A 10,847-nucleotide genomic window follows, 5' to 3' on the forward strand; every position below is an offset into this window, starting at 1 on the left:
AGTCTGATTATTAAAAAAAGAGTAAAATATTACGAGTTCAACGGTAAGATTTTAATCAAAATCGGATGAAAAAGGGTAGCTATAACATTTTTTAGTTTAGCTAATTTTTGATGAAACAGTTTCTGAACAGTCAGTATGAATATACAAATGGCAAAGAGAGCATGTTATGTAATCACAAATTTCCAGTTTTTCATTTAAACGCAATTATGCCCGAGGCTGAAATCCTGACATGTCTAACTGATCACTATTCTAAAGTTATTCAACTATGTATAAAACCATATTTCAGACTTCAATGACAGAAAAATTGAATTGTCGTCATTATATACATGATCAATGGCAAATTGTGAGGTAATGACATGTTCAGCTCAACTCATTTGCATATTCATATCCACTGTACGAGAACCGTTTTGCAGATATTAACAAAATTTAAAACTTTCATAACTTCCTTATTTTTCATCCGATATCATTCAGGTTTTTACCGTTGAACCCGAAAGAAATTACTTTTTATGGGAGTAACTGTTTTGAATTGGAATTTCCTTTTATTTGTATTTTGTCATTCCCATCATCTGTTCCTCATGCTCTTCACATACTGCTCTTGCGTGGGCTCCTTAGTAGGTGAATGTATGTTGACAAAAAAGTGGTTTTTGTCGGTGTTTTTTTTTTTTTTTTTTTTTTTCCATTGACAGTATTGTATGCTGCGGTATAGTGGATAAGGCTCCCTACTCCCTTTCGGAAAACCCGAGTTTAATTCTGGCCTAGCGCTTATGTCCTTGGACAAGATATTTATACCCTCTCTCTTGTTGCGTGCTTTTCTGAAGATGACTGTTTTCAGGTTAGTTTCTAGATAATGCAATTTTGACTAAGAACGGATAAATTTTCCAATGTTAGCATGCTCATATTTTCAGTGGAAACGATGGCTATGCTAATCAGCTACCAGTACATATCAGTGGCAGTTTCTTGGTGTAACACATTACAGTACCACAAGAACTTAAATGATCAATGCTTTTCTCGCTCTTCTTAGTCGCCGATCGGCGACCATGGCACGTCAGGAATAAGGTCGCCGTTCGGCGACCATGGCACGTTAAGAGTTAAAAAAAAAAAGCTGAACATGATCATGCCGTATTGGCAGAATTTATCTTAATAACGCTAATGGGTGCAAGCTTCCACTGAGTAACTTTAACTACACGATGAATGAACATGTCAAAGATAAGAATAGGGAAGGTCTTGGGACAACAACCTGACAAACATGTTCACATTGTATGACATCAGACAGTCAGCCACAGCATTTTTATCGATTTGTTTTTCATGACAAATACGGAAGTTTGCTGAAAGCAAATCGAATGACAAACAACTTGGTATCTGTATAAATGATTATTATAGAGTCAACACAACCTCCTTTTTTTTTTTTTTTTTTGCAGTAGCCATTGTTCTGTGACAGCGTAAACATAGACATGACGTTTCCCACAGATTTTTTTATCCCCTGGATTGGGTGAAATGCCTGCCGAAGTCACGCAAAACACATCTATTAGCTCATGGGGGAAAATCCAAATCATAACGATGTCTTAACAAAAAAAAAAAAAGTTAGCCATTTCTTTTGCCGAGTGTGAAGATTCTCATATACGAATCTCATCATTACCAATAATGATGATGGTAGCAATAAGATACAATACATTTATGTTGTAAAATATAATTAAATTGTATAAATTATATTGTATAATATAAGAGGCAGTAAACTTTATTATCATATTTTTAAACGTTGCCATCTTGTAATTCCACGCCCCTCCTCTAGTGGTTAGGAGTGTCTTGATGTTGTTCGAGAAGAGATCCTTTGGTTGGTCCTATATATCTTTAGTAGTTGACGTCATTACTGACCTCGTCCTCGGTGGTGCAACGTTTCCCAACCACATTATTTTCATGTGACCCTGCACCACAAAACACACAAAAAAAGTCGCCAGACATGGATTTTTAGTTAAGAGCAAAATCTGAAAGGGCAGACTCGAAGCTTTGATATGAAGTATAACCTAGTTCAGATTGATTTTCCTAACTTATAGAAACATTGGAAAGAAAGCGCACACTCTGGAAAAGTTTGAACTGAGAAAAGACGTTGTGAAGTACAGGGTCTATTCAGGTGCATAACCTTTCCTAAGCCGTGCTCTTTTGATACCAGTGAGAAGAATGGGACAAAAACCTTGATGAAAACCATTGTGGCAACAACAATAAAGGGATAATTACATTAAGCTGACATTGAGCAGGCTTGATTAACACATTCTGTTCATAATAAATGTCAACTTTCAAAGTAGTAGCATTATCACTTCAAAAGTTATCAAAGTTGAAAGTGTAGAGTGTGCAAAAGATTTTCAAGAATTTAAAAGGGGCCTTATAAGAAAAACCTGATTACACTACTTTACCAAAAAAAAAAAAGGGGGGGTGTGGAAACACTGCGAAAAACCCACTTTCCCATTCAATTTATGATCCCAAACTAAGGGATAATGTAGAAAAATCCCTCTTTCAGAAAATATGGAAAACTAAAAAAATGACCATCGGTTGACCTGTTTCACCTTTCTTGAGTCCTCACATAAAATCAAGGGGTGCGACTTTTTGTTTGTGTTGTGATTCACTGTCACATATGTTTGTCTGCCTGTGAGTGTGCGTGCGTGCGTGCGTGTGTGTTTGATTGTGTGTGTATTATCATTATTCAGGAAGAGGTGGAATTCCAAAGTGGTTCGGTCTGGTGAATATTCTTTGTGTAGATACAACTTGTAAACATTGGAATACTCTGAAGCACAGCCCTGGTGGAACTGCAAGACCATTAAATGGGAAACCCAGTCCAAATATAATAGTCTGATTATTAAAAAAAGAGTAAAATATTACGAGTTCAACGGTAAGATTTTAATCAAAATCGGATGAAAAAGGGTAGCTATAACATTTTTTAGTTTAGCTAATTTTTGATGAAACAGTTTCTGAACAGTCAGTATGAATATACAAATGGCAAAGAGAGCATGTTATGTAATCACAAATTTCCAGTTTTTCATTTAAACGCAATTATGCCCGAGGCTGAAATCCTGACATGTCTAACTGATCACTATTCTAAAGTTATTCAACTATGTATAAAACCATATTTCAGACTTCAATGACAGAAAAATTGAATTGTCGTCATTATATACATGATCAATGGCAAATTGTGAGGTAATGACATGTTCAGCTCAACTCATTTGCATATTCATATCCACTGTACGAGAACCGTTTTGCAGATATTAACAAAATTTAAAACTTTCATAACTTCCTTATTTTTCATCCGATATCATTCAGGTTTTTACCGTTGAACCCGAAAGAAATTACTTTTTATGGGAGTAACTGTTTTGAATTGGAATTTCCTTTTATTTGTATTTTGTCATTCCCATCATCTGTTCCTCATGCTCTTCACATACTGCTCTTGCGTGGGCTCCTTAGTAGGTGAATGTATGTTGACAAAAAAGTGGTTTTTGTCGGTGTTTTTTTTTTTTTTTTTTTTTTTTTTTCCATTGACAGTATTGTATGCTGCGGTATAGTGGATAAGGCTCCCTACTCCCTTTCGGAAAACCCGAGTTTAATTCTGGCCTAGCGCTTATGTCCTTGGACAAGATATTTATACCCTCTCTCTTGTTGCGTGCTTTTCTGAAGATGACTGTTTTCAGGTTAGTTTCTAGATAATGCAATTTTGACTAAGAACGGATACATTTTCCAATGTTAGCATGCTCATATTTTCAGTGGAAACGATGGCTATGCTAATCAGCTACCAGTACATATCAGTGGCAGTTTCTTGGTGTAACACATTACAGTACCACAAGAACTTAAATGATCAATGCTTTTCTCGCTCTTCTTAGTCGCCGATCGGCGACCATGGCACGTCAGGACTAAGGTCGCCGTTCGGCGACCATGGCACGTTAAGAGTTAAAAAAAAAAAGCTGAACATGATCATGCCGTATTGGCAGAATTTATCTTAATAACGCTAATGGGTGCAAGCTTCCACTGAGTAACTTTAACTACACGATGAATGAACATGTCAAAGATAAGAATAGGGAAGGTCTGGGGACAACAACCTGACAAACATGTTCACATTGTATGACATCAGACAGTCAGCCACAGCATTTTTATCGATTTGTTTTTCATGACAAATACGGAAGTTTGCTGAAAGCAAATCGAATGACAAACAACTTGGTATCTGTATAAATGATTATTATAGAGTCAACACAACCTCCTTTTTTTTTTTCCAGTAGCCATTGTTCTGTGACAGCGTAAACATAGACATGACGTTTCCCACGGATTTTTTTTATCCCCTGGATTGGGTGAAATGCCTGCCGAAGTCACGCAAAACACATCTATTAGCTCATGGGGGAAAATCCAAATCATAACGATGTCTTAACAAAAAAAAAAAAAAAAAGTTAGCCATTTCTTTTGCCGAGTGTGAAGATTCTCATATACGAATCTCATCATTACCAATAATGATGATGGTAGCAATAACATACAATACATTTATGTTGTAAAATATAATTAAATTGTATAAATTATATTGTATAATATAAGAGGCAGTAAACTGTATTATCATATTTTTAAACGTTGCCATCTTGTAATTCCACGCCCCTCCTCTAGTGGTTAGGAGTGTCTTGATGTTGTTCGAGAAGAGATCCTTTGGTTGGTCCTATATATCTTTAGTAGTTGACGTCATTACTGACCTCGTCCTCGGTGGTGCAACGTTTCCCAACCACATTATTTTCATGTGACCCTGCACCACAAAACACACAAAAAAAGTCGCCAGACATGGATTTTTAGTTAAGAGCAAAATCTGAAAGGGCAGACTCGAAGCTTTGATATGAAGTATAACCTAGTTCAGATTGATTTTCCTAACTTAAAGAAACATTGGAAAGAAAGCGCACACTCTGGAAAAGTTTGAACTGAGAAAAGACGTTGTGAAGTACAGGGTCTATTCAGGTGCATAACCTTTCCTAAGCCGTGCTCTTTTGATACCAGTGAGAAGAATGGGACAAAAACATTGATGAAAACCATTGTGGCAACAACAATAAAGGGATAATTACATTAAGCTGACATTGAGCAGGCTTGATTAACACATTCTGTTCATAATAAATGTCAACTTTCAAAGTAGTAGCATTATCACTTCAAAAGTTATCAAAGTTGAAAGTGTAGAGTGTGCAAAAGATTTTCAAGAATTTAAAAGGGGCCTTATAAGAAAAACCTGATTACACTACTTTACCAAAAAAAAAAGGGGGGTGTGGAAACACTGCTTAAAACCCACTTTCCCATTCAATTTATGATCCCAAACTAAGGGATAATGTAGAAAAATCCCTCTTTCAGAAAATATGGAAAACTAAAAAAATGACCATCGGTTGACCTGTTTCACCTTTCTTGAGTCCTCACATAAAATCAAGGGGTGCGACTTTTTGTTTGTGTTGTGATTCACTGTCACATATGTTTGTCTGCCTGTGAGTGTGCGTGCGTGCGTGCGTGTGTGTTTGATTGTGTGTGTATTATCATTATTCAGGAAGAGGTGGAATTCCAAAGTGGTTCGGTCTGGTGAATATTCTTTGTGTAGATACAACTTGTAAACATTGGAATACTCTGAAGCACAGCCCTGGTGGAACTGCAAGACCATTAAATGGGAAACCCAGTCCAAATATAATAGTCTGATTATTAAAAAAAGAGTAAAATATTACGAGTTCAACGGTAAGATTTTAATCAAAATCGGATGAAAAAAGGTAGCTATAACATTTTTGAGTTTAGCTAATTTTTGATGAAACAGTTTCTGAACAGTCAGTATGAATATACAAATGGCAAAGAGAGCATGTTATGTAATCACAAATTTCCAGTTTTTCATTTAAACGCAATTATGCCCGAGGCTGAAATCCTGACATGTCTAACTGATCACTATTCTAAAGTTATTCAACTATGTATAAAACCATATTTCAGACTTCAATGACAGAAAAATTGAATTGTCGTCATTATATACATGATCAATGACAAATTGTGAGGTAATGACATGTTCAGCTCAACTCATTTGCATATTCATATCCACTGTACGAGAACCGTTTTGCAGATATTAACAAAATTTAAAACTTTCATAACTTCCTTATTTTTCATCCGATATCAGTCAGGTTTTTACCGTTGAACCCGAAAGAAATTACTTTTTATGGGAGTAACTGTTTTGAATTGGAATTTCCTTTTATTTGTATTTTGACATTCCCATCATCTGTTCCTCATGCTCTTCACATACTGCTCTTGCGTGGGCTCCTTAGTAGGTGAATGTATGTTGACAAAAAGTGGTTTTTGTCGGTGTTTTTTTTTTTTTTTTTTCCATTGACAGTATTGTATGCTGCGGTATAGTGGATAAGGCTCCCTACTCCCTTTCGGAAAACCCGAGTTTAATTCTGGCCTAGCGCTTATGTCCTTGGACAAGATATTTATACCCTCTCTCTTGTTGCGTGCTTTTCTGAAGATGACTGTTTTCAGGTTAGTTTCTAGATAATGCAATTTTGACTAAGAACGGATAAATTTTCCAATGTTAGCATGCTCATATTTTCAGTGGAAACGATGGTTATGCTAATCAGCTACCAGTACATATCAGTGGCAGTTTCTTGGTGTAACACATTACAGTACCACAAGAACTTAAATGATCAATGCTTTTCTCGCTCTTCTTAGTCGCCGATCGGCGACCATGGCACGTCAGGACTAAGGTCGCCGTTCGGCGACCATGGCACGTTAAGAGTTAAAAAAAAAAGCTGAACATGATCATGCCGTATTGGCAGAATTTATCTTAATAACGCTAATGGGTGCAAGCTTCCACTGAGTAACTTTAACTACACGATGAATGAACATGTCAAAGATAAGAATAGGGAAGGTCTGGGGACAACAACCTGACAAACATGTTCACATTGTATGACATCAGACAGTCAGCCACAGCATTTTTATCGATTTGTTTTTCATGACAAATACGGAAGTTTGCTGAAAGCAAATCGAATGACAAACAACTTGGTATCTGTATAAATGATTATTATAGAGTCAACACAACCTCCTTTTTTTTTTTTTTTTTTTTGCAGTAGCCATTGTTCTGTGACAGCGTAAACATAGACATGACGTTTCCCACGGATTTTTTTATCCCCTGGATTGGGTGAAATGCCTGCCGAAGTCACGCAAAACACATCTATTAGCTCATGGGGGAAAATCCAAATCATAACGATGTCTTAACAAAAAAAAAAAGTTAGCCATTTCTTTTGCCGAGTGTGAAGATTCTCATATACGAATCTCATCATTACCAATAATGATGATGGTAGCAATAAGATACAATACATTTATGTTGTAAAATATAATTAAATTGTATAAATTATATTGTATAATATAAGAGGCAGTAAACTTTATTATCATATTTTTAAACGTTGCCATCTTGTAATTCCACGCCCCTCCTCTAGTGGTTAGGAATGTCTTGATGTTGTTCGAGAAGAGATCCTTTGGTTGGTCCTATATATCTTTAGTAGTTGACGTCATTACTGACCTCGTCCTCGGTGGTGCAACGTTTCCCAACCACATTATTTTCATGTGACCCTGCACCACAAAACACACAAAAAAAGTCGCCAGACATGGATTTTTAGTTAAGAGCAAAATCTGAAAGGGCAGACTCGAAGCTTTGATATGAAGTGTAACCTAGTTCAGATTGATTTCCCTAACTTATAGAAACATTGGAAAGAAAGCGCACACTCTGGAAAAGTTTGAACTGAGAAAAGACGTTGTGAAGTACAGGGTCTATTCAGGTGCATAACCTTTCCTAAGCCGTGCTCTTTTGATACCAGTGAGAAGAATGGGACAAAAACCTTGATGAAAACCATTGTGGCAACAACAATAAAGGGATAATTACATTAAGCTGACATTGAGCAGGCTTGATTAACACATTCTGTTCATAATAAATGTCAACTTTCAAAGTAGTAGCATTATCACTTCAAAAGTTATTAAAGTTGAAAGTGTAGAGTGTGCAAAAGATTTTCAAGAATTTAAAAGGGGCCTTATAAGAAAAACCTGATTACACTAATTTACCAAAAAAAAAAGGGGGGGGGGTGTGGAAACACTGCTTAAAACCCACTTTCCCATTCAATTTATGATCCCAAACTAAGGGATAATGTAGAAAAATCCCTCTTTCAGAAAATATGGAAAACTAAAAAAATGACCATCGGTTGACCTGTTTCACCTTTCTTGAGTCCTCACATAAAATCAAGGGGTGCGACTTTTGTTTGTGTTGTGATTCACTGTCAGATAATGTTTGTCTGCCTGTGAGTGTGCGTGCGTGCGTGTGTGTGTGTTTGTGTGTGTATTATCATTATTCAGGAAGAGGTGGAATTCCAAAGTGGTTAGGTCTGGTGAATATTCTTGGTGTAGATACAACTTGTAAACATTGGAATACTCTGAAGCACAGCCCTGGTGGAACTGCAAGACCACTAAATGGGAAACCCAGTCCAAATATAATAGTCTGATTATTAAAAAAAGAGTAAAATATTACGAGTTCAACGGTAAGATTTTAATCAAAATCGGATGAAAAAAGGTAGCTATAACATTTTTGAGTTTAGCTAATTTTTGAAGAAACAGTTTTTGAACAGTCAGTATGAATATACAAATGGCAAAGAGAGCATGTTATGTAATCACAAATTTCCAGTTTTTCATTTAAACGCAATTATGCCCGAGGCTGAAATCCTGACATGTCTAACTGATCACTATTCTAAAGTTATTCAACTATGTATAAAACCATATTTCAGACTTCAATGACAGAAAAATTGAATTGTCGTCATTATATACATGATCAATGGCAAATTGTGAGGTAATGACATGTTCAGCTAACTCATTTGCATATTCATATCCACTGTACGAGAACCGTTTTGCAGATATCAACAAAATTTCAAAATTTCATAACTTCCTTATTTGCCATCCGATATCAGTCAGGTTTTTACCGTGAACCCGAAAGAAATTACTTTTTATGGGAGTAACTGTTTTGGATTGGAATTTCCTTTTATTTATATTTTGTCATTCCCATCATCTGTTCCTCATGCTTTTCACATACTGCTCTTGCGTGGGCTCCTTAGTAGGTGAATGTATGTTGACAAAAAGTGGTTGTTGTCGGTTTTTTTTTTTCTGTTTTTTTTTTCCAATGACAGTATTGTATGCTGCGGTATAGTGAATAAGGCTCCCTACTCCCTTTCGGAAAACCCGAGTTTAATTCTGGCCTAGCGCTTATGTCCTTGGACAAGATATTTATACCCTCTCTCTTGTTGCGTGCTTTTCTGAAGATGACCGTTTTCAGGTTAGTTTCTAGATATAATGCAATTTTGACTAAGAACGGATAAGAACGGTAAAAACCCGGAGGTGTGTGTGTGTGTGTGGGGGGGGGGGGGCCTCAGGACCTTTGCGCATATTATATAAGGCATATCCACTTCCGCCCCTCCCCCCCCCAAAAAAAAAAAAATAGAAAAGATAGAAAGATAGAAAGAAAGAAAGAAAGAAAGAAAGAAAGAAAGAAAGAAAGAAAGAAAGAAAGAAAGAAAAAGAAAAACGCCTCGCCGGCAATGTGTAATTGATTCCACAAGTATGGTGCAAGAACTGAGAAGGCCAGAACCCGAAATGATGATTTTCTTCTCAGAAACTTAATTAGCTATAGCACACGTCTTCCATAGAAACCAACCTGAGTATACTCGGGACCTAAGGAAAGCATTAATGGCCGGAGGACGGATTTTAGGGTTATTCAAGGTTTCCTTGTCTCATATATTGTGTATGTTATTCCTGATTCAAGGTGAGAATATGCGTCCTATATAGAAAGGTGCGTGCTTTAGAATTGTGGACGGCAGACTCACGTGCTTACCCGCTCCCCACTCTCTGCACACAATCCTGGTTTACACCCACTCCCTTTCTCATCATGATCACAAAATATTTCGGCATTGTTCTGTTTTTTTTTTTTTCAAGTTTGTTTGTTTGCGTCTTCATCGTTTTTTCTTTCAATAGAATATATTCTTTATTGTAAACAGGTATTGTTAATTCTAAATGGAATGTACCAGAAGTGATTTTCAAAACTTCAAATTGAGTAGTCTGATGGGGAAGACCACGGCTTTTCTTTTCAGAATAATGACATTCCGAGTTATTGGTGCATGATTATAGCGATTGTGTGAGAATGAATATTGTGTTACATCCTCATTGTGACATCTGGGAAAGTATGGGGATACCTGTTAATGCTTCGCGAAGGCACGTGATGTCGAGTGCAATAGCCTATTTACAAGACTTACTAAGGAATAAATCTCTGCACTCTGCAAAAAAAAAAAAAAAAAAAGAAATCATGAAAACATGAACTAAATATTAGACAAAATAAGCACTAACTGAAGTTTGAAGAATTGAAAATGGATATTTAGGGAGATATAATGGTGACCGCGCACCTCAAAACGAACATAAAGTCGCACACACTGATTTTGCGTGAGGACTGAAAATAAGTGAAATGGGTCAACCTAGCCGAACTTGACTTTTTCATATTTTTTGAAAGAGCGGGTCTTCTTTTACATGACGCTAAAATTTGGTATCATAAAACGGGCAGAAAAGTGTGTTTTTAGCAGTTTATCTCTAACATTTTTGGTAGAATAGTGTGATTAGGTGTGTCTTTAGAATCCCTTTTTCATTTCTGAAAAACCTTGTCCACACTCTTCACTTTCAACTCTAATAACTTTTGAAAAGATAGTGCCACTGCTTTGAAATTTGGCATTAATTATGGACAGACTATGTTAATGAGGCATGCTTAATTTCAATTTAATTTGATAATCCCTTCATTGTTGTTACTC

The sequence above is a fragment of the Diadema setosum genome, chromosome 3 (assembly GCF_964275005.1).
Source record: "Diadema setosum chromosome 3, eeDiaSeto1, whole genome shotgun sequence".
Lineage (NCBI taxonomy): Eukaryota > Metazoa > Echinodermata > Echinoidea > Diadematoida > Diadematidae > Diadema > Diadema setosum.